The sequence below is a fragment of the Narcine bancroftii genome, chromosome 10 (genome assembly GCF_036971445.1).
Source record: "Narcine bancroftii isolate sNarBan1 chromosome 10, sNarBan1.hap1, whole genome shotgun sequence".
NCBI lineage: Eukaryota > Metazoa > Chordata > Chondrichthyes > Torpediniformes > Narcinidae > Narcine > Narcine bancroftii.
The window spans coordinates 37,975,865-37,998,554 of record NC_091478.1 but is presented as its reverse complement, the minus strand read 5'-3'; the positions used below and the strand labels follow the sequence as shown (position 1 = coordinate 37,998,554).

General features: G+C 42.7%; 1 long non-coding RNA gene across 1 annotated transcript in view; it reads left to right on the top strand.

Annotated features, from left to right (window-relative positions):
- The window catches only part of LOC138743931 (uncharacterized), a 271,123-nt gene extending 257,861 nt beyond the window's left edge, over positions 1-13,262 (top strand). Inside the window, exon 3 of the long non-coding RNA XR_011345119.1 lies at positions 13,161-13,262. This is a non-coding gene — a long non-coding RNA (uncharacterized lncRNA). The remainder of the gene's footprint in view (positions 1-13,160) is intronic.
- Positions 13,263-22,690: the final 9,428 nt, after the last annotated feature.

Below are 22,690 nucleotides of genomic sequence, written 5' to 3'. Positions count from 1 at the left end.
CTTTGATTCATCCAGAACCTGCAGTAATCCTGCACGATTTACAATTTATAATGCCCACGAAACCTGTCACTGGCCCTTCTATGAAATATTTTAGTGTGTCAGTGAGAACCTCCAGACTTGCAGTCAGATTTTCCCGTGTTGTTTAATGTGATCATGATCCTTTTTTAAGGTGCACTTACGGAATGAATGAACGTGGTTCTCATCTACAGTTGATGCACCTATTCTTCCAAAATATTAGCAAATGAAGGCTGGTTGGAAGGAATGGAAAAGAAAACTTCCCATTTGTGTTGCTCTAGAACAAAAGTTGACTCATTTCCAGGGAGTAACATCGAGCAGCAGTATGGTTGTTTTAACAACCATATAACCAATGACACAGCCTTACTTTTCATTAATATTGTGATTATTTTTTATAGTAAGATGGTTGTAATATGTATGTTTACACTATGATACTGCAAAACACCAAATTTCATGACTTGTACGTGACAATAAATCCTGATTCTGATTCTGACATTCCAATTATGGCATGACAAATCAAGTCAAATTTATTGTCATCTGACTGGACAAACACAACCCGACGAAACAACGTTCTCCGGTCCTCGTTGCAAATTCTCACAGACATATGACCAGACATAACACACATACAGACAAACAATACTTATGCAAGACAAGTATTCATCTACACAAATAAATAAATATTGTTTCATGAATATGAGAGTCTTGGATTGTGATCAGTCCCTTTGGTCATTTTGTATTCTCACTCCTCATGGGCAGAAGCTGTTCCTCAGCCCGGTGGTGCTGGCTTTGATACTCCTGTATCTCTTCCTTAATGAGAGCAGCTGAAAGATACTCTGTGCAGGGTAGAAGGGGTCCTCAATGACCTGTGCACCCTCTCTTCAGACAACAATCCCAGAAAATCATGTCGATTGTGGTGGGCAGGGGTGGAGAGACTGCATCGATCCACTCTTCCACACTTGTGGATTGATCCATTTCTCTGCAGCATCCATACCACACTGTGATACTGCCGACAGGACCCTCTTGATAGAGCTCCTGTAGAAGGCTGACTTAATGGTGGCCAGTAAGCTTGCCCAATTCAGACTTCTCATGAAGTGAAGTTGATGTTGCACCTGTGGTGAATGTCTGCCAAGCTGCCTGTCTCCCCCCCTCTGGCGAGCCTTGCTGTACTAACATTGGCTGTGCATTATCTCTACTGTTAAGGACACCCCCTTGGGTATAACTGTGTATGCACCTATTGTCTTTCATTATTGTACCATGAGTTTCTGCTGATAAAAGCCATGATTATTGTTTGACCACATCGTCTTTGTCTACTTCATCAGCTGGCATTTCAGCACCTTCCTGACAAGTGAGGAGATGTTGCGTGTCCACAATAGGTCACTAGTTAAGCGAACTCCAAAGAAGTTAGAAAATCGTCCACACCCTCTTCCACATCAATGGCACTGAAGTGGAGACCATATATAGCTTCAAGTTCTTGCAGTAAATGTTTTCTGTGACCAACATAATGGCCAAGAAAGTATATCAATGCCTCTATGTTTGTAGATAGCTGAGAAAGTTTACAAGCTTGACTTTTGAATGATGCAACAGTAATTTTAGGAGTTAATCACCATCTTTTTCCAGAGATGATCAAATTTTGTACCTGATTGAAGAATTTTATTTAAGGATTTTTTTACCCTGTTCTTCCCAAATTACATTGTTAATTTGAGATTTGAAATGCATTTTTGCCCAATATAGTTTTTCATAAAATAATGCAGAGGAAATGGCAAGTCAGCTTCAGTTGTCAGTAAAGCACAGATGAGGTAGAACTGAGGTGAGAATGAAACCTTGTAAAAGACTGCAATATTACATTTCTGCGGAAGCCTTAATAACACAGGGTTATCACCTGATTAAAAAAAAACATTCTCATAAAACCATTGTGACATTTCAGATTTTTGCATCATGCTTTTCCTCATCAGTGAATTTTGGGAAAAAGTAACTAAATGGTCCCACTTTTCTCCTATTGCTTCTTAGTGGTTTCCTTGTGATAAATATGTCCGAGTATGCTAGTGTTTGAGATCAGGTGAGATTGGGGATCTCCAGACAAGTAGTGATAAGCCCACCACCTCCTCACTAAAACACCAGAAATGAGGCCTTCAAGCTTTAAGACAGGATCAGAATGAGGCCACTCAATCAAGGCTGATTTATTTTTGCTCTCAAACCCGTTCTTCTGCCTTCTCCCTGTAACCTTTGACATTCTTACTAATCAAGTACCTATCAACTTCCACTTTAAATATACCCAATGATGTGGCTCTGCGGCCATCAATGGCACACTTTCCTCACACTCTGGCTTAAGAAACTCCTCCTTATATTTATTCTATCAGGATGGCCTTTTATTCTGAGGCTGTGCCCTATGTTCCTAGTCTCTCCTACTACGGGAAGCATCCATAGCATCCACTCTATCCAGAACTTTCAATATTTGATATGCTTCAATGAGATCTCCCTGTTCCTTCTGAACTCCAATGAGAATGCCTGTGAAGAAGAACAGTGTTCAATTGCATAAAGACTACAGGACATAGGTGAAAAAAGGAAGGCACGAAAGGTAATAAATATTGATCCTGCTAACATCCCGAAAACAAGTCATTAAAAAAAAATATGCCCATTGTTTCTTGTGGAGGATTGAGTTGGCCACGATACAAGCCAACGTGGCTCTATTTCAAAAGTGATTTCAGACAAGTAACTAGCAGTTATTTTGTTCAATGAAACCACATGGCAGGAATTGGAAGTCAGGCTAAAGGTTAATAGTAACTAGAAGCTCCAGCTAACACCTCGTATTTCTCTTTTGTTTCTGATACGCAACTGGAACCACACGATAACTCAGATTTACATAAATTAGCACCTGTACATTTCAATATACTGTATAATGTCAGTATTTCACACTGGCAGTTAGCATTTCCATCTGGGTTGTCAAATTTCATTAAGATGTATTCCTGGAGGTTTCAGTGTTCAAACAAGCTCTTTGTTACTTTCTCCCACTTTCCAAAGCTAAGCGGTGAAAGTTAAATCGAGCACAATGCTTTCCGTTCACCCAAAATCTATTCACAGAAATACAGAAAATTATTTTCATGTTCTTGAAGGCTGCAACATAAACCGGAGGCATGGTAAGCAACATTTGCACAAACTGGCCTGTGTAATCAGCATTTTATATGGTCCCTTGTTTACTCAGATTGTCAGACAACATCACCAAAAAATTTTGCAAACGGTAAAACATATATTGTTGAGTCAGAAAGGGTGGATGCTGCAAACTCCCTAATATCTACCCAGAAAACTGCTGAATGTGGTTGGGAATAAATTGCTGAAGAAAACGCCTGAAGGATCACAGGCAAGATGCTTTTGAGCTCCCCGCTCACCCTGGTTGATGCCATATGAGGATAATGCACAGTGCCATATTTAGCATGGGGCTCCAATTAATAAGAACATTTTGGGTTCCAGTAAAATGTTTCAATCGAACATACTAACCCAGCAAACTAACAAAAAGGAACGTCTCAAAAAAAAAAGCTGAAGTTGACAAATAATAACTTTCAACTGGGGAACGGCCACGGAAGACTTAAAAATAACGGGGTTGTGCTGAAGGTGCAGTTGTAAATAATTTGCCGGCGTGCCCAGTGCACTCCTCACTGGTACTGTATTAAAGTGCAGACACACAAAATATTCACAGAAGAAATTTCTGAAGTGTGATGTAGGGGCTGAAGATGTACGATCTCGAAGCTGTGGACATGGTGCTGAAGAAGGCATTTGGCACGTGTGCCATCATTGGGCATTAAGCGCAGGAGTTGGGTCATCAGTTACCACTGTGCAAGTCAGCGATGAGAGCATTCTTGGTGTATTGTGTGGAGTCCTGGTTACCCAGCTTCAGAAGGATGACATCAAGCTGGAAAGGGTGGAGAAAAGATTCATGAAATTGTAACTGGGACTGGACTCCATTTAAGACTGGACAGGGTAAGACTTGCCCAGGAGTGAAGGAAGCTGAGAATCTCCTTCGTAGAATAATATAAAATCATGAAGGGCGTAGATCAGCTAAATGGTCATAGACTTCCTCGAGCAGGGGACTCTAAAACTAGAGGACATAGGTTTAAGGTGAGAGGTGATAGATTTAAAGGGATCTGGAGGGACAAACGTTTTCACATTAACGGTGTTGGTTGTGTGGAATAAGCTGCGAGAGGAAGTAGAGGTTAGTATAATTACATCCTTTTAAAAGAAATTTGAACAAGTCCATGGATAAAGGTTTTGAGGGACATGGCCAATTGAAGGCAGCTGAGGTACACAACTTGGTTAGCATGGACATGTTGGGCTAAAGGGCCTGTGTCCGTGCTGCATAACCCTATGATTATTCTTTTGATTCCCTAACCCATTGATCCAGAAACCGTGTGAACTCTGGGTGTTGAGAGGAGGAAAATAGTGGTTAGGTATTGTGTTGAAGGACTATTAAAGGAGTTCCTAAATAATGTTGTATGTTTCCTGGTTGGGGAAGATGGTGGTGGGGGGGGGGGGTGGGGGGGGGGTGCGGGGGAATCTGTTGTAATGAGGTATTACATTAGGTCAAGAGTAACAGGATTAAATGAGCTCCAGGCCACAGCTTGGAATAAAAAAAAATTAAAATTCTCCAGCCTATTAGAATTACCAAGGAAAAAAATGGTCATAATGTCTGTGAAAGATTGTATCATTAATTAAAGCCTGACAGCTCTCCTCTGTAATGGTAGATGGATTATTCTGTTACTGTTGCTTACCCTTTCATCTCAGGTGCTTTAAAAATTGATATTGGTTAATTTATTCCCAAATTATTAAATTGAATTGTTTTCATACTATTTTATGATGGCGTTATTTGCGACTGCATGCTCTCTCCAGCATTTCTTATGACCAGTGAAGGAATACCCATGCTCACCGAGAGTTCTTTGTGCTGAATTGATCAGGTCAGATATTTATTGTCATGTAATAAAACAGAGATGTCACATGACATGAAATTGCCTTGCATCTGTCATAATGCAGACAGGTATACACCATGAGCATTTCTCAGCGCCCCTTACTGTCAGAGGAAGAGAGCTCCTCGTAGTTATTGAGTGTCCGTGGATTCACCAGAGCCTCTGCAGCCACACAAGGCTCCAGTTCAAACCTGAGCCCAGATCCACATCTCTGACACAATGAGGAAACCTTCAGGGCTCAGGGCCCTTTGGGAACCGTTCATGCCCCCGGCGCCCTCTCCAATCTCGGTTCCGATACCTGGTTCTCATGAGCCAGTCTCCAGCAGCCCGCGGCCTGGTGTGTGATCTTTGACCTCATGTCACCTGGAGCCATTGGCCCGGATGGGTTCCTCACCTGCAAGTCGCCAACAGCTTGCTGCCTGTGTGTGTGTCCTTCATCCTGAATGCTCCTCGCTTGGTCACCATCCTTGGAATCATCTCCTCTGCTTCTCCTTCTCAGTAGGAGGGTGTTCTCCCCATTACTGCTGCCCTGCACAAGTCTGTTGCTCCCCCAGAGTCTAAAACCCTTGGTGGCTGCTGCTATACACAGGCAACTATCGTCTTCAGCTCAGTCATTGGATTTTAAATAAAACTCCCAGCTCCTTGAACAGGCCACATTAACCCTGTACAGAGCCATCGGCAGTCAGACTGGGCAGTAGGACCCCATGAGGGACATCTATGTATCCCATCTCCCTGGGCCTCCAGCAGTGACTGCATTGTTGCTACAGCAGCTTCAGCAGTCCTGACATTTTTTTATTTTACATATTGAGGAGCTGGCATGAGTGAATGTGGAAACTGGAAGATAAAAGCCCAGTGATTTTATTTTAATTTAGTCTAATCTGGGCAAACACTTATATTCCTGTAAATACAAATGCCTGGATTTGTTGCAGACGCTGCTAATTTTCACCACTGATTGTTGAGATTCTGGGAATTCCACCTTGTTACAGATACCCCACATCTTCCATGCCATTGTCTCAATACCCCTCCTGATCACTCACGCCTCAATCCTGCACCGCCACCATCAATAAGATCCCTGCCAGGGTGGTGCGGTTCGCAGAATGCTATGACAGCAACCAAGGGTTCGAATGCGATGCTGCCTGCAAGGAGCTTGCAACGTTCCCCCCATGACGGGGATTGGTCGGTTAATTGGTGCATTTGGGCACTTGGGCTGGAAGGGCCCGTTACCGCGCTGTGGCTTTAGAATTTCAAAAAGAAACTAGAAGCTGACAGGATGTATGGGAAACTAGTCAACTTCCATCACCTTCACTCCAGAACCATGGTCACTCCAACCTCGGACATCAAACTGCTGTATATACCATGTTTGAGGGCAAGCTGCCAATCACTGGCAACTCATTCACTGAAGCATACAAGAGAAAGCCAAAGTCAACCTGTCTTCTTCATTAACGATCCCAGAAGGCGCCACCTGTTTCTCAGCGATGTGCTGGAGAAACTCAACAGGTCATGCAGCATCCTTCCGAAGGAAAGGGTAACCAACGTTTTGAGCCTGAGCCCTTCATCAGGCATATTGTGGTGCGCTGAGGTAGCAGTGAGCAAGCACAAGAACTCAAAAGACCGTACAACAGGCTTTATTCTAGTAAAGGTCTGAACACAGGTTCATGCTTTGGTGGCTCCCGTGTGACTAGCTCAGGAGGGGCCGGCTCAGGTCTATATTCGAGTCGCCTGATTGACAGCCGGCCAGGTGGAGTCAGCCCTTAGGTGGTCTTCCTGCAGGTACAGAGATCGCCCCCTGCAGTAGGCTGGCGGTCGTATCACCACGTTAATGAAGGACCTAGGCCCAAAATAGTGGACACCCTTCACTTCCTATGGATGCTGCATGACCTGGTAAATTTCTCAGCACGTTTGTGTATTTCACTCGACCCCAGCTTCTGCGAGCCTTCTTATTTAGCATTTGTTTCTCACTCACCAGCCAAGGAAGACAATGGTAGTGAAATTCACCGTGGCTTCCACTGTCTGTATCCACCTGAGGATAAAGAGCACAAAACTGAGTAGGCCTTCTGATGCTGCCGTGTACATGTGAGTTTACCCTCCAAATTGGAGGGTCGAATCGTGCTGTGTGAAAAGAAATAACCGGGCAGGGCAAGTTAATTTCAACCGGGCTCTCAACTCTGTTCTGAGCCAATTTAACTCACCACATGCCCTCTGGTGGCGTGAAGTGACCAGCAGTCTTACCAGGTGCGATTTGTGATGTTAGTGCCTGTGTGCTTGTGTCAGTCTGTGGCAGGTAAATTTCACAGCGCGGCCAGTCCAGCGACTGTGTTTTCTTATCCCCAACTATTACTTGGAAAGATTAAATTGCAAAGACTCCTGCTCCCAAACCCTGCTACAAGGGAATGTGTTTCTTTATGATTATTCTGGAGTGTGCATTTGTGGCAACAATCACATCCTGAAGGCATTCATCACGAGAACTCCTCCCCCTGACCACCTTTGACAGTCAAATGTTCTCCTTTGTCCCGGAGTTGTCCTCATTGACAGCACTTGGGCTTGGTTCAAATCGTATCATGGCACAATTCCTGGCACTCCCTGGAATACACCGCCCTCAAGATGGGCCTGAGACAAGCTGTGTATCAGTGGCCAGCTGTCCCACTTTTGGTCCCAGGCCATGCATCCACTGTTGAATGTGGAGCGACCCCGAAACGGCCCCTCTCTTCTCTGAGCTGCTGCCACCACCATCCACCACCCCCCCCCCCCCACCCCCGCTCTCCCCTCTCTCTGCTCCAGGAATGGGGGGTAGGTGCTCACATGAATGGGGGGTGGAGGTGGGTGATGCTGCCGTGATGTGCCTTTGCCGTGGCATGTCTCTGCTTCTGACGCTGCAATGTGCCGCTGCAGCGTGGTGCTGAAGTGCTTTTGTAGTGGTCCCTGAGAAGCCCCGCTCTCCCTGCTCCGTGAGCCACTCAAAAAGGTACAAAGCCAGACGACCGTGTGTGGGATGCTGCGATGTTCCTTCATCCAACTCTGGCTGATAACAAAACTCATTTACCACAAAGCAAATTTCATTCACTCAGAAATGGGATTTACCTCACATACTCATAGTTGAAAACAAATGAACTTGAATCGGAATATTAATTCATTCTGTCCCAGATTTGTGCTTCTAAACCTGCTTAGAAATGCTGCCAACACATCAGAACTAAGTGTCAGTGCACAAATGTAAAGGTATACTATAACAATAGGATAATTAAAGTGCCTGAACGCACTCTGATTGCTGTGAAATATCACTGTGCTGTCAGCAGGGCTGTAGGAGTGCCGAATGTCAGACATCACTGTTGGAGATAGGACCCCCCCCCCCCCAACCCCACTTAAAATTCTGAGTTGCAGAATTGCATGTAAATAATGGTGCGGTGTGAAAGGCTCCCCAGGACAGCTGGTCCTGCAGTTTTTCCCGTTTCCAAGGATGGTCGGCAGTGAGAAAGGGCCTACTGTCTAACAGGCCCTTTGTATTACTTCTGAGACATAAACAACCTCCCATAAGCATCTCAAAAGCATGAAGAGGTGCCACCAACACTCCGAAAAATCCTTAAAAATTCAATGGCAGACTGGAAAACAAATATCAGGCCAACATCTTCAGTCCTATTCATTCTCTGGGCACACACGAGATGGCAGATGCTCGAATGCAAAAAGAACAAAGTGCCAGTAGGCCAAGTAACATTTGTGGAGGAAAAGAGACAGCCAACCCCAGTTCAAGAATCTGCATGAGGACATCCTTCCTTCCACAGATGTGGCTGACCTACTGACTCCCTCCCTTGGTTTGTGTATGGTTACTAATCAATCTGTTAGCTGCAGTGTTTCATTCCCAGCACCAGACTCCCCAAACAAATACTCTATTCCAAGCTCTGTCAGGGCAATACATTTACAGATGGAAAAGATATTCAAGAAAATGTTCTCAAAGTTTCTTTCTACGTTCATTTCCAGTTGACTCGTTACATGAAGGATGGGGAAGCTTGAGAAAGGGTGTAGAGGCGATTTATCAGGATGTTTCCTGGATTAGAGAACATAGCTTATGAGGAAAGGAAGGTTGAGCGAGCCAGGCTTTTTTTTTTGTTGGCTGCATCGGAGAATATGAGAGGCTACTTGAGAGAGGTATAGAAGATTAGAAGGGGCAGAGATAGAGTGGATGGCCACATCCTTTTTTTCCAGGGCAGGAAAGCCAATACCAGTATAGGGGAGATGCCGGAGGTAGGATTTTTGCACAGAGTGGTGGAATCCTGGAATGCATTGTCAACGCTTGTGGTTGAGATTGATAAAATGGGGTCATTTAAAAGACTCTTAGATAGGATGGATGTAAGAGATAAGGCAATGCGGATTGTAAGGGAGGGAAGGCTTAGATTGATCATGGGGTAGGTTTATCTGGGTCAGCCTAGAATTGTGGGCCAAAGGGCCTGTATTGTGCTGAAATCTTCCACGTTCTCGCTGACTTATCTTAGGATGGCTCTAAATGGAGAAAGAACTAGGTATAGTTGGGGTATGTCGAGTTCTTTTCTTTACAGCCTGTAGATGTAGCAGAAGCAGTGAATCAACTCCCAAGTAGTCGACACACCTGTCCAATCGTGCCTGCTGCCCCAGCTGTGGCATCTTCTCAAGAGCCCATCTTGACCTCATCAGTCACCTCAGAAAGCATATTCGCATTTGGCTGCTATTTTTAGTCCCCAGGGGTATCTAAGAAGAAGATGGGTCTGGAAGACCCCCTGTGGGTATTTTCAAATCATCCCCACTACCATCAACTTATTGTTTGATTCAACCATCTGAATCTGGAGAAGTAAGACTCGAGATTACATTTTAAATTCTCTCAAAGTATAGCATGTTGAATTACAGATGTTTTGCAAATTATCAATTCTAATCTTTATCAGGAGATATAAAAGAGGAGCCAGCAATTTGACTTTTAGTGAAAAAGATCACAGATCTAGGCTTACAACAGCTAGCCAATCTACTGCCTCTTTTAAGATAAAATAATTCATGCATTGCAAATTTAATTCCTTAATCTTGCAATTTCATATGCTCAATTAATCTGAGGGAAGATTGCATGCAGTCATCATGGTATGCTGTTTGCATCTTTGAAAAATAGGTAAAAGGTCCATAGAACAATTACAGCACAAAAACAGGCCACCTTGGTCCCTCTAGTCTGTGCTGAACAACTTTTTCTTGTCTAGTCCCATTGACCTGCACTCAGTCCATCACCCTCCATACCTCTCCCATCCATATACCTGTTCAAATTTCCCTTAAATGTTCAAATCAAGCCCACATCTACCACTTCAGCTGGAAGCTCTGTCCCCACTCCCACCATCTCTTAGTGAAGAAGTTCTCCCTCATGTTTCCCCTTTCACTCTTAACCCCTGTCCTCTTGTTTGAATCTCCCCCACCCTCAATGGAAAAAACCTAACTAGATTTACTCTGCCTATCCCACTCATAATTTGAAAAACATCGATCAAATCACCCCTTATTTTGCTACGGTCCAGGGAATAAAGTTCAACAAAATGCGTTGTTCAGCACAAATGAAAACTGTGCGCACAGTATAAATATTACGCAAAAAACTTAGCCTCAACTGTCGGATGATGCCTTTGGTGCGTGATCGAGGAGCTTGCACTTTACAATATGAGCCGGTGTGCTGATTAAACCCTCTGCTGCTGTTATCAGCTTTCTTTGCCCCATTCCAGAGCAAAGGCTCACTTAATCATTCTTCATTTCTCATTATATCGTACTAATAACGATGTGTTATTTACAGTGACATTTCAAATGTGTATTTTATATTCTTATCACATTGTCACATGTATTCTTTCAAAAATTATTTCCAAATTCACTTTGGAGAGAAGATATTAGTATATGTAACCTATTGTACAACTGACTGCAAACTGGTTTTTCTGGAACGTGTAAACATGGATTCTACAGTACTTCAAATAATATACTTTATATACTTCGACTATTCCATCAATTTGCATTTTCTCTGTTTTTTTTAAAATATTTTATTTTTAAATTTTAAACTACAATAATAGTTACATTATATTCAATTTTAAAAAAAAATACATGTGGTATATATCATCGCACTCCCTCCAACCCACCCTCCCACCTAATACCTAGACAAAAAGAAAAAAGGAGGTTACCAAGAAAATAAAAAATTTATACTATAAAAATCTATTGGAAATTACCAAGGTCTTCAGAGAGCTTATTAAACATGCAAAATTTTGTAAATATGGGTACCATATTGTGCAAAAAAATATGATATTTATCTCGCAGATTATTTAATCTCTAATAATATGCAACTGCAAAGTTCCGCATTCTATCTTTCCATACCTAAGTCTATTTCTGACTTCCATGATATTGCAGTACATTTCCTAGAAACTGCTGGAGCAATGACACAAATTTGATTTTTATGGAAAGATAAAATGCCAAGGGTTTCTTTGGAAAAGTTGACTTGGAATTATGAATTAGGGGGTTTAATCTTCCTCATTTTAAAGAACTACTATAAAGCAGCTCAATTAAGATTTATAAATGTACTGTTTAGTTTAGATAATATTGGGATTTTATAGAATTTAATGCAAGAAGGGATATGAATCACCAGGATTTTATTTATAAATGGAATTCTAAATTGTTACTCGGAAGTAGGAAATCACCTATATTGAAACAGTTTGATTGAGTTGCGGAATAATATTGATAATGAAATTGGTATGAAAGGTTTAATATCTAGGAAAATGCCTCTATGTCAAAATAGGCTTATTCCTTTTTCAATGGATAACCAATTTTAGAGGATTTGGGTGTTAAGAAGATTGAAGATTGTTTTTAGGATGGGAAATTTATAGCATTTGAACGAATGGGGGAAAAATGAAAGTTTACTGTCTAAAAGAAAATGACTGGCTTAGCAGCTGATAAGTTATCCACCGATAATAAACCTCATAGGATAATTTTCTAAAAGTCTCATCCTGATATGGAACTCATTGCTTAGATTCAATGCAAAAATAAAATGACTGGTGGTAAGTACACATTCCTTAATTCCTGATATGAGTTGATTAGAACGTGTTATTTTTGCATATCTTTGAGCAAAACCTGAGAAATGGTGAATTAGTCTTCCGAATGGCAGAATATTGATGTACTTGTGTAAACTCAGCGGAAATTGCCTGGTTGCTGTTTCCTGATTTAATTAATTTCTCTAAGATTTTGTGCGCCATTTAAACTTTACAAAGGCAGCAAATATCTTTGTCTTTGTTTTCTTGCCAATAGCCTCCTCCTGGAACTTTCAGTCACCGGATATTGTTGCAACAATAGAATCAATTTAATCCCATGAAACTATTCTTCAATCAGTGGTTCTCAACCTTTTTCTTTCCACCACATACCATTTTAAGTAATGTCTATGCCATCAGTGCTCTGTGATGAGTAAAGGATTGCTTAAGGTTATTTAGGAGTGGGAAGGGAAGGTTGAGAACCACTGCTCTAGACCCAATTGTTACTGAAATATTTTACTTGAGAAAAATTGTCATTGGCCCATTTCCTCTGGAGTGATGAAACTGTGCACATAGCAAGTCAATTAGATACGATTAAAACAGTGGTTTTCAAACTTTTTCTTTCCACCCACATAGTGCCTTAAGCATACTCACTCATCATGGCATAGGGAATACTTAAAGTGCTATGTGAGTGGAAAGGAAAAGGTTGAAAACCATTGTCTGAAATATACGTCCATTTCAAATGAGCAATTATCGTCCACAGACCTATTTCAACTTGAACACAGAGGTTACAGTTCAAATGTTAAAAACATGACTTTGTATTTTGGTGATGAAGGAGCAATAGAATGTTCCTCATTGACACCTTCTCTTTGCAGAGGTTGAAGAAGTTAAGTGACTATTATTTTAATTTTCTACTGTATGTCTACTGTGTGTGCTGAACTTGCTATCCAGTGCCACGCATTGAAATCTGCTTCCGTAAATTAGTTCCATCGGTCAGTACTCTGAACTAGGCAAACACTTCCTACCCTACCCTCTTGCACATTTTGACATCACAATCTGAAAGTGTCCAAGGAAAGTCATGAGGTCAGATATAATGGGCATTTATTACCTACCTTTGCAAAGAATCTTTGTAGTGATGTAATTAATTTCTTGTCCAGATACAGAGGAAGATTTCACATTAGCTGATGACATTTTTTTTATTTTCCAGACCAATGTATTCACAAATAACTGCAAGGTCGGTGGAATTTTAAAGGTCAGATGAGAATTAAATGGGAACAAAATATCAAGAAATTACCATGAGTGTGAAACTACTTTGTGTGGTAAGCAAATATGTGAAGTTTGAAGATGATGTTTGCAGTAATGATCCCAATGCGATCACATGATTTCCTCAGAAATTGAAGCAAATGTTAGTGGCTTCATTTGATTCTGTGCTGCGATTGTGAGTTATGGCTGTTCCCATAATTAAAAAATCCAGTGTTGTGTCAGGAAACTACCAGCCGTGAAAACAAAATATTTTGACCTTGACCACCCACAGTGAATGATGCAAATACAGGTTTGTGCAATTGGGAATTAATTTTGGCAATCACCATTTTATAACTGATGATACTTTGGCTTCAGGAAATGTCTGTCTCAGACAGGAGAGATCCAGATCTTACTGACTTATTTATTTATGGTACATCTGCATAATTTCAGATTTCAGATTTCTTGTCAGAGTACATACACAACGTCACATACAACCCTGAGATTCTTTCCCTTGTGGGCGCGCAAGAATTACAACTACTTAGTAGTGCAAAAAAACTGTATACAGCGAAATCATGTTAACAAACAAAAAACTGCAATCAGACAATGAATAAAAACAAACTGACTGTGCAATGCAGAGAGAACAAAAAAATCAATAAAGTGTACAGGTAAGAATCTTTAAATGAGTCTCTGACTGAGTTTGTCGTTGATGGGTCTGATAGTGGAGGGGTAGCAACTGTTCCTAAACCTGGTGGTGTGGGTCTTGTGGCACCTAGACCTCTTTCCTGATGGCAGTGGTGAGAACAGAGTGTGTGCTGGGTGGTGAGGGTCTTTGATGATTCCTGCTGCTCTCCAATGGCAGCATTTCCCATAGATGCACACAATAGTGGGGAGGGATTTTTCTATGATGTCCAAGGCTGAGGTCCACTACCTTTTGGAGGGTTTTATGCTCAGGAGTATTGGTGTCCCCATACCAGTCTGCAATGTCGCTGGTTAGCACACTTTCCACCACACCTCTGTAGAAATTTTCCAGGATTTCTGGTGACATACCAAACCTCCACAAATTCTTGAGGAAGCTAAGGTGCTGACGTGTTTTCTTCACGATGCCATTGATGTGTTGGATCCAGGAAGGATCCTCCAAGGTACTGACTCCCAAGAACTTAAATTTGCTCACCCTCTCCACCTCTGATCCCCCAATGATCACTGGATTGTATACCTCGTTTTCTGAATCAGCCCCTTAGCTTTGGTGACATTGAGTGCAAGGTTACTGTTAGTGCACCATTCACCAAGTTTTCAATCTCCATCCTGTATGCTGGCTCATCCCCTTCTTTTATACAACCCACTACCATGGTATCGTCAAGAAATTTGTAGATGGTGTTATTATTGTTCCAAGCCACACAGTCATAGGTGTAAAGTGAGTCAAGCAGGGGGCTAAGAACACAGCCCTGTGGTGCTTCGGTAGTGATGGAGATTTTGGAGGAGATGTTCATACCAATGATCTCTGATTGTGGTCTGGAGATGAGGAAATCAATGATCCAATTACACAATGGCATGTTAACTCCCAGGTCTGGAGTTTGCTGATCAGTTTTGAGGGGATGATTGTGTTGAATGCCAAACTGTAGTCAATAAAAAGCATCCTGATGAATGCATCTTTGCTGTCCAGATGTTCCAGAGCTTTGTGTAGATCCAGTGAGATGGTATCCCCCATAGACTTGTTAAAATGATAAACAAACTGGAATGTATCCATGTCACTGCTCAGACAAGCACTGTCCAGGGTCACAGAGTGTTTCCCAACATATAATGATAGTTCTTCACATCCTTAATCATTCATTGTGAGACAAGAAAGAACACTCTTATTGGCTCCAGAGAGAAATATTGCGCCTCAGTGAGATATAGCATGTTGCCTCTCCCTTAACTGCAGTCATTACATAAACCTCCCTCCCTTCTAGACTCCCTTTGCAGGGATAATTTCTATTTTCTATCAAGGAGCATTCACAATCTCGCAATTTCCCCTTGCCAGCCAGCGGGCCTTGAGATTTTAAGTCGGCATCAGGATTAAAACCAGATTCCGCAGTTGCATTGATTCCCATTCAGAGCTTCTGAGACAGATAATGTGCCGCTGAGATTTGCTTTTCGCACATTAACCAATTTTGTAAAATTCATTGAATCCGTAAATACTTAATGGAACATTTCCACATCAAGAAAATTAGTCCATCCAGAATTGAGAGGTCATCTTCAGGTTGGGCTTAAATTTATGTTTATTGTATCGAACTGCATACTTAAGTTGATCAAAGAATTGAATTAATTTTGCAATGAAGCAACACTTTGGACCACTGAATAAACCCTAATTTCCATAATTCATCTGCAATTGATCAATAATACCAATACATAATCTGCATTTATAGGTTGCACACTGCAGATAGAAGCTTGAAGCTGCATCACAAACTGCAAGGTAAACGAGAAAATTTGCAGACACAAATTTACTGCATCTGGTGCTCTCAATGTGGCCTCTTCTACATTTGTGAGACTGGACGCAGACTTGGGAAACTGTTTCGTTGAGCCCCTTCGCTCCGTCTGTTGCAACAGCAAGGAGCTCTCGCCAGCCAGCCAGCCACTTCAATTGGACACCCCATTGCCACACTGACATGACTGTCCATGACCTCATTTACAGTAAAACTCCCGGTATCTACTCCCGGGGAATGGTAGATGTTGGATAAGAGAATTTTCTGGTTGCTTGAGATTGTGGATTGCGAGAGTGGCAGACTGGCCACTGGAAGGGGTCCCACACATTGTCTGCCTTTCACTTTCTATGGTGAGTTTTTCCAGCATTTTTGTGTATAATAAAATGGGAGTTTGATGGAAGATCATTGTAAGTTGTTGTTGTAAGAAATCTGTTCCCAGGAATGTCAATTTAAGAAAGAAGCTTCTTTGGACATTGCTGGTATTAACTCCTAAATTAGTCACGCAATTTTCAATCCCAAAACAAGATCAAACAATCCAGGGATTTTGCCAGAGCATATTAAAATTACTCTCAGCATGTCAGAAGTTGGATGTAGAAAACAATGGCCAATTATCACTGCCCTTCCTCTCCGCTGTTCATTATCTATGACAAGCCCCTTTAACACCGCCAAATTCCATGTGGGTTAACCGGCTAATTTATTGGGTCCGTTCCCAGTAATCGTGCGGTGTGCAACGTCCCAACCTGGCAGGGCAAGTTAAATTCAACTGGGCTCTGGTGGGGGCGAGTGTCAGAGCCCATCCGAGTTAACTCACTACTCACCTTCTGGCGGTGTGAAAGCACAACCTGCTCTCACACGGGTCGCCACTGGAGGCAGGAACCCCCCCCCCCCCCCCCCGCTTAAAATGCTGATTGACCAGGTAAATCATGGTTGCAGTGGGAAAGGCTCCCATGTGCAGCATGCCCGATAAGTTTTTCTGCTTCCAAGGAGGGTTTGTTGTGTGTGAAAGGGGCGATGACAAAGACAGCTCACTGGGTTAGTTCACATACAGATATTTAAAATATAGATTATATGGGAAATTATAGCTTCAAAATTGCAGGCAACACTTACTACCTGTTTTGAAAACCAGCGTTATGTTTAAGAATTCGGAATAGCACCCTCCCCACCATCACCTCAGCATTTTTTACCTTTTACCCTCCCACCTATATCCACCTCTTACCTCTTAACCTGTACTTCTCCTTCTGCCCCTTCCTCCACCCCCCCCCCCCCCAACATTTTATTCAGGCACCTGGGCTTTTAGCTCATACTTTTTAAAAAAAAAAATAATTTTTCTTTTTAAAAATAATTCGCAGCAGACAGATGGACAACCCTGTCATCCAATCGACGCAGGGAAAGTGGGTGGGTCTTCCCTGCAGCCAGTACTAACTGGAAAGGGCTAATCCCATTGAGTCGCTCAATTCACTCATACTTTGATGGCGGGCTCGGGCCTGAAAGGTTGGCTACCCTCCGCCTACCTATAGATGCTGCGTGACCTGTGGAGTCTCTCCAGCACTTCTGGGTATTGCACGAGGCAGCTGAGGCAATTTCTTTTTGCAGGATTCAGCACGATGTCCGAGAGATCCTGATTCAGTTTTAGATGTAATGACACAAGTATAGAGGACAAAAGTTTTGCCCAACGGTGCTTCACAAAGAACGGCCTAAATTCAGCCATTCAGTTAAATGCCAAAGGAAGGATTTAGTAGAGTCAATAGGTGGCAGGAGAAGCCAAAACAAGCTCCAGATTCTCATGAACCTCAGCTGCATTTGTACTGACCCATCTCCACGTTCAGTTTTTGGACAGGAAATGTCATGACTTTGACATCATTTGGATAAGAAGCTGGGTGGACCATGAGTCGAGCAAACTGGAGCTGCTGGTGGATAAGTGCTCTTTTCTGATTCCCCTATCTCGAATGACAGGTTCATCCAGTGGCTCAAATGACATGCAATTTGCAAGGGCAGCTGCCGACTTGGTGGCTCCAGTCTGGCCCAATGTCTGCTTCAGACATTATTGGAGCATATTATTGAAGGCATATTGTGGCACAGTGGGAGAAGGAAAGCAACCTCACCTCGTGCAGGAAATGTCAAATTCTTGGACATTCCAAACCACTCTCCATAGGGGCAACACAACCTCAAAGCATCTGCAGATCCCAAATCCCTGCCTTCTACTTGTTGATGGATGGGAACAGAAAGTGGGTTTGTTCATAAAATAAAAACTGTGTGGCCTATTGAAGGCTTGGGTCCTCCTGATAATCATGGATTTCTGGAGGACCTGGAACGGCCACCCTCCACAACTCTGCAGTGGAGAGAGTGGAGAGCACTAAGTTCCTTGGAGTTTACTTAACTAGTGACCTATTGTGGACACTCGATATCTCCTTACTTGTCAGGAAGACGCAACTGCGACTGCCCTTCCTAAGAAGACTGAAACGGGCAAGGCTGCTGCCACTATTATGTCGGCCTTCTATAGGAGCTTTATCGAGAGTGTCCTGGCTGTGGTGAAGCTGCTGCAGAGAAATGGATCGGCTGTCAATTCACAGGACCATAAGTGAGTGGCAGAGAGGATCACTGGATTTTCCCTTTCCCCTCCCCCCCCCCCCCCCCCCCCAACATTGATGTAATCTACCAGGATCGTTGTCTGGAGAGGGTGTGCAATACCATTGAGAAATCTTTCACCCTGCACTCAGGATCTTTTCATCTGTTCCCGTCAGAGATCAGATACTGGAGGATCAGAGCCAGCACCACCAGGTTGAGGAACGGCTTCTTCTCATGGCCTGTGAGAACGCTGAACGATCAAAGGAACTGGTCACACTAACCATCCGAGACTCTCGTATTCATGAAACATTATTTATTAATTTGTGTAGATGAAATACTTGTCCTGTATATGTATTGTGCATCATTTTTGGTTGTGAGTCTGTGTGTTTTGCACCGAGGACCAGAGAACACTCTTTCATCAGGTTCTACATGTACAAACAGGTAAGTATAAACTTGACTTGATTTGGGTATGCTAGTGCATTGCAGGGGTCCAAAAGATTTGGGGCATGAGGCAGGAATATTGAGTTGAAGCCAAGAATTAAATCTACCCAAGTCATATTAAACGGGAAGAAAGGCAGAGGGTTTGACCCATTCCTTCTGCTATTTCATCCTCTTTTTCTAAAGTGACTGTTTTGGATGAAGTATTAAATGGGAAGTCAAAGCAGAAAAATACATCAGACAAGATAACAACTGCTTTATTCATTTTGACCATGAGTGTAAGTGAGGTGGCTCAAGGCAATAATCATCTCTGGGGTTGGCACCATGAAGAAAAGTTGTTTCCATTTGGGAAAAAAACCCAATGTGATGTTAACAGACAACTTATTAAGCTAGTCAGTTCCTGGCTTCTCTTGCTGCCACATTTTTATAAGAGTCCTGCTGAACGTGAAGATTATTGCCATCGACCTTTCACACCATTGCTTGTCACATTCTATCTAGCTCTGTCTTCTGTTCAAAAATTCCTCTTCTAGCATCCTTTGAGGGAATAAAAATCCAAACACTCATGAGTCTCCGAGAGAGGAAGAAAATGCCTCGTCTCTGTCTTAAATGGGCGATCACATGTTTTAAATGATGACCTCTAATTCAAGACTCACACCCTCCAGAGGGGAAGCAACAGAAACCATGTTGAACTCAAGGTGAATAACTACTGGGGAAGTGCTGTTATCTCTTGGATGCAATGTTCAAATGTCACCTTATGATGTTCTTGATCGCATGTTTTTACATGTCTTTGATCAGAGGGATTTGGAAACAGTTGATCAGGCATTGATGATGTAAGCTGTTGAAAACCACGGCGGTGGTTTGAGGAGGAGCCTTAGGATGCACTATCTGAGACCCAGTCACGACCCGCTGTGGTGATATGACCACAAGCCTACTGCAGGGGGCGATCTCTGTACCTGCAGGAAGACCACCTAAGGGCTGACTCCACCTGGCCGGCTGTCAATCAGCTGACCTGAATATAGACCTGAGCTGGCCCCTCCTGAGCCAGTTACATGGGAGCCACCAAAGCATGAACTGGTGTTTAGAATTTTACCTGAATAAAGCCTGTTGTAGTCTTTTGAGCTTTGTGCTTGCTCACTGCTACCTCAGCGCACCACAGCCCACAGACTGTCCTGCTTCACAATGCGAATACAGCAGTAACATCAGGAGATCACTTAGACTAGCCGGTCCAGGATGGATTGCCAAAGACATTCTCAGTCCCTTGTAGTCAAGATACAAATGTAGGTTGGATTCGGGTTTCAAATATTGCACATCCCATCATTTTCCTGACAATCCTGGTAAATACTCTTCCAAGTATCCATCACAGTGACATTTTTTAACATTGGTGAAGATCTCCCTAATTATCCTCATTAATCTCAGAGATAAGTTTTGATCTTGAACTCATGGCATTTCTTTTGCTTGTACATTCAACGCGCAAAGGCTCACACTGGATGCCTTGGCAAATTTGAAGTGTGCAGCAGATTTTCTTGTTGAGGTTTGTCTGATGTGCTTCATTCCTTGGGACTCGAGGTCTCAGTTTCATTTGACAGTCACCTTATCTTGTTCATTTGTTGAATAGGTTCCATCGTATTCACGGCCTGCGCAGACTCTGTCTAGATCGATCAACTGCTTTTGAGGGAGGTTAAGATGTTTGCAATTGAATTCCGATAATCCAGGAAGAAGACAGACAAGAGATGCTACCACATCACTTCAGCTAGTGCTATTTGAGTGAGCTTTGTTTCACGCCTGATTGTAAAGTCTCTCAGAATTATGCCCTGCATGGTGGGCTTTGCTTTGATATGATTCAGCATGCAAACACATGACTGACATCACCAACTTTCCAACTGTTCATGAATGCGGCAGCCGGCCATTGGACAGGCCCCCCATGCTGACCAAGGTGTCTTGCTGAGGTTGTTCCATTTGCCTGTCTTTGACCCATAGTTCAAAATCCTTCCTATCCATGAACCTGTCCAAATATCTTCTAAGCATTGTAATTGTGCTTATTGACTTCTTTGCCTGTGAATGCAGCTCGTTCCATGTACCCATAATCATCTGTGTGAAAAACTTGCGAAAAACTCTCTAACTGGGAGGGCGAGGGGGGGGGGTGGGATCTGGAAGCATCACTTTAGCTATGTCCTTTTTATATTATAAAGCTCCCTCAGATCATCCTTCCTTCAGCCTACTTCAGGGAAAACTGGCAAGCCAGTTTCTTCTTATCACTCAAAGCTGCCATCCCACCAACATCCTTGTGAATATTTTCTGTCTCTCTCTCTCATTTCTTCAATCCTTCTGAGAATATGGCATTCTGAACTGTCGACAGTATTGCAGTTGGTCTCATCAGTGTCACGTACAGCTGTTACCTAATATTCTAGCGCTCAATATTCTGGCTTGGATTGTTGGTTGAAAGTTCATCCCTCTTTAAGGCAGGTTCTAGTGTCTAAGCATTGGCATTGGGACTGGCCCCATCCCTGTGCTCAATGCCCATGGTTCCATCTCGACTTCAGCTTTTGCCCCAGTGTCTCAAATCTTGCATGCAACTTCTTTTGGGCCCACCTTTGATTTACATCATTCTACCATCCTCCCTCTCCCATTCTCTTCTTCCTTGAATATTCACCCCTGACTCATTCTGAAATTTCCCCTTGAGCTTCTTCCCTTTATTTTCCCTCGTGACCCAACCCCATTATGTTCTTCCCACTGATATTTTGACAATGTACACCCAGAGGAGGGCCACTATATATGGCTGCCTCTTGTGACTTTTATACCACATGCTACGCAGGCAATAAGCAGAAAATGCTTGAAACTCTCCACAGGTCAGGAGTGACTGTAGACAGAATTAATGTTTCAAGTCGCGAATAGTTCTTCAGAATTGAGAAAGAGAGAAAACATTTTCTGAAGCAGGCCGTGGCAAAGGATGAGAAGACACAGGAAGTACCTTTGAATTTGCTCTCAGGTGACAGTGGAAGGGACTTGCGGATGTGCAGTTCCTGTGATGTCATCAGGTCGGTTGTGTAAGACAAATGCATGGAAACAGTCTCAGGCAACAAACCAGGAAGGTAAAGATTCCACTTTAATCTAGATTTTTAAACATTTTACAGACAGTGAAATAAGGACGAGAACTTACAACTGCAATTAAGGTGGCAGCTTCTGGATTTCTGTTTTTAAATGTAAACACACAGCCTCTCATATTTTCTGTCAATCCGAAGGTGTCATGACGACTGACAATAGCATTTTCATTGTTGATACAACTGCAAAATAAATCTAAATTGAGAATGAAGGACATAGCCAACAATTGTTCAATCAAAGTGGTCACAAGTCTAGACATATGAGAATCAGAATTTATTGTCATGACCAAGTCATGAAACTTGATGTTATGCATTAGCATCAAAGTGCAAACATTGGTATTATAATCATCTTACAACATTACTAGAAAAAAAAATAGTACACGAAAAGTAAGGCAGTGTCTTTGATTCATTGATTAAATAATCAATAAGAATCTGATGGCAGCGGGGAAGAAACTGTCCTTGTGCCGTTGAGTGCTTGGCTTTAGACTTCTATGCCTTTCCCCAATGGTAGCAGAGTGCAGAGGGCATGGCCTTGGTGGTGGGGGTCTTTGAGGATAGAGGCTGCTTTTTTGAAGAAACCACCTCATAGATGTCCTTGATGGAGTGGAGTCTGGTGCCTGTGATGCCGCAGGCTGAGTTAACAATCCCTTGGAGTTCATTCACATCCTGAGAGTTGGCACCTCTATATGAGGCAGTGATGCAACCAGCCAGAATACTCTCCACACTTCACATGTAGAAGCTTACGAGAGCATACTGAATCTCCTTAGACACCTCAAAAAGTACAGCTGCTGGTGGGCCTCCTTTGTGACTGCATCAATATGGAGACTTCAGGACAGATCCTCGGAGATGTTGACACCCAGGAATTTGAAGTTCTTGACCCTCTCCACTACTGAGCCTTCGATGAAGACTGGATAGGGTGGAGAAGAAGGCTTTTA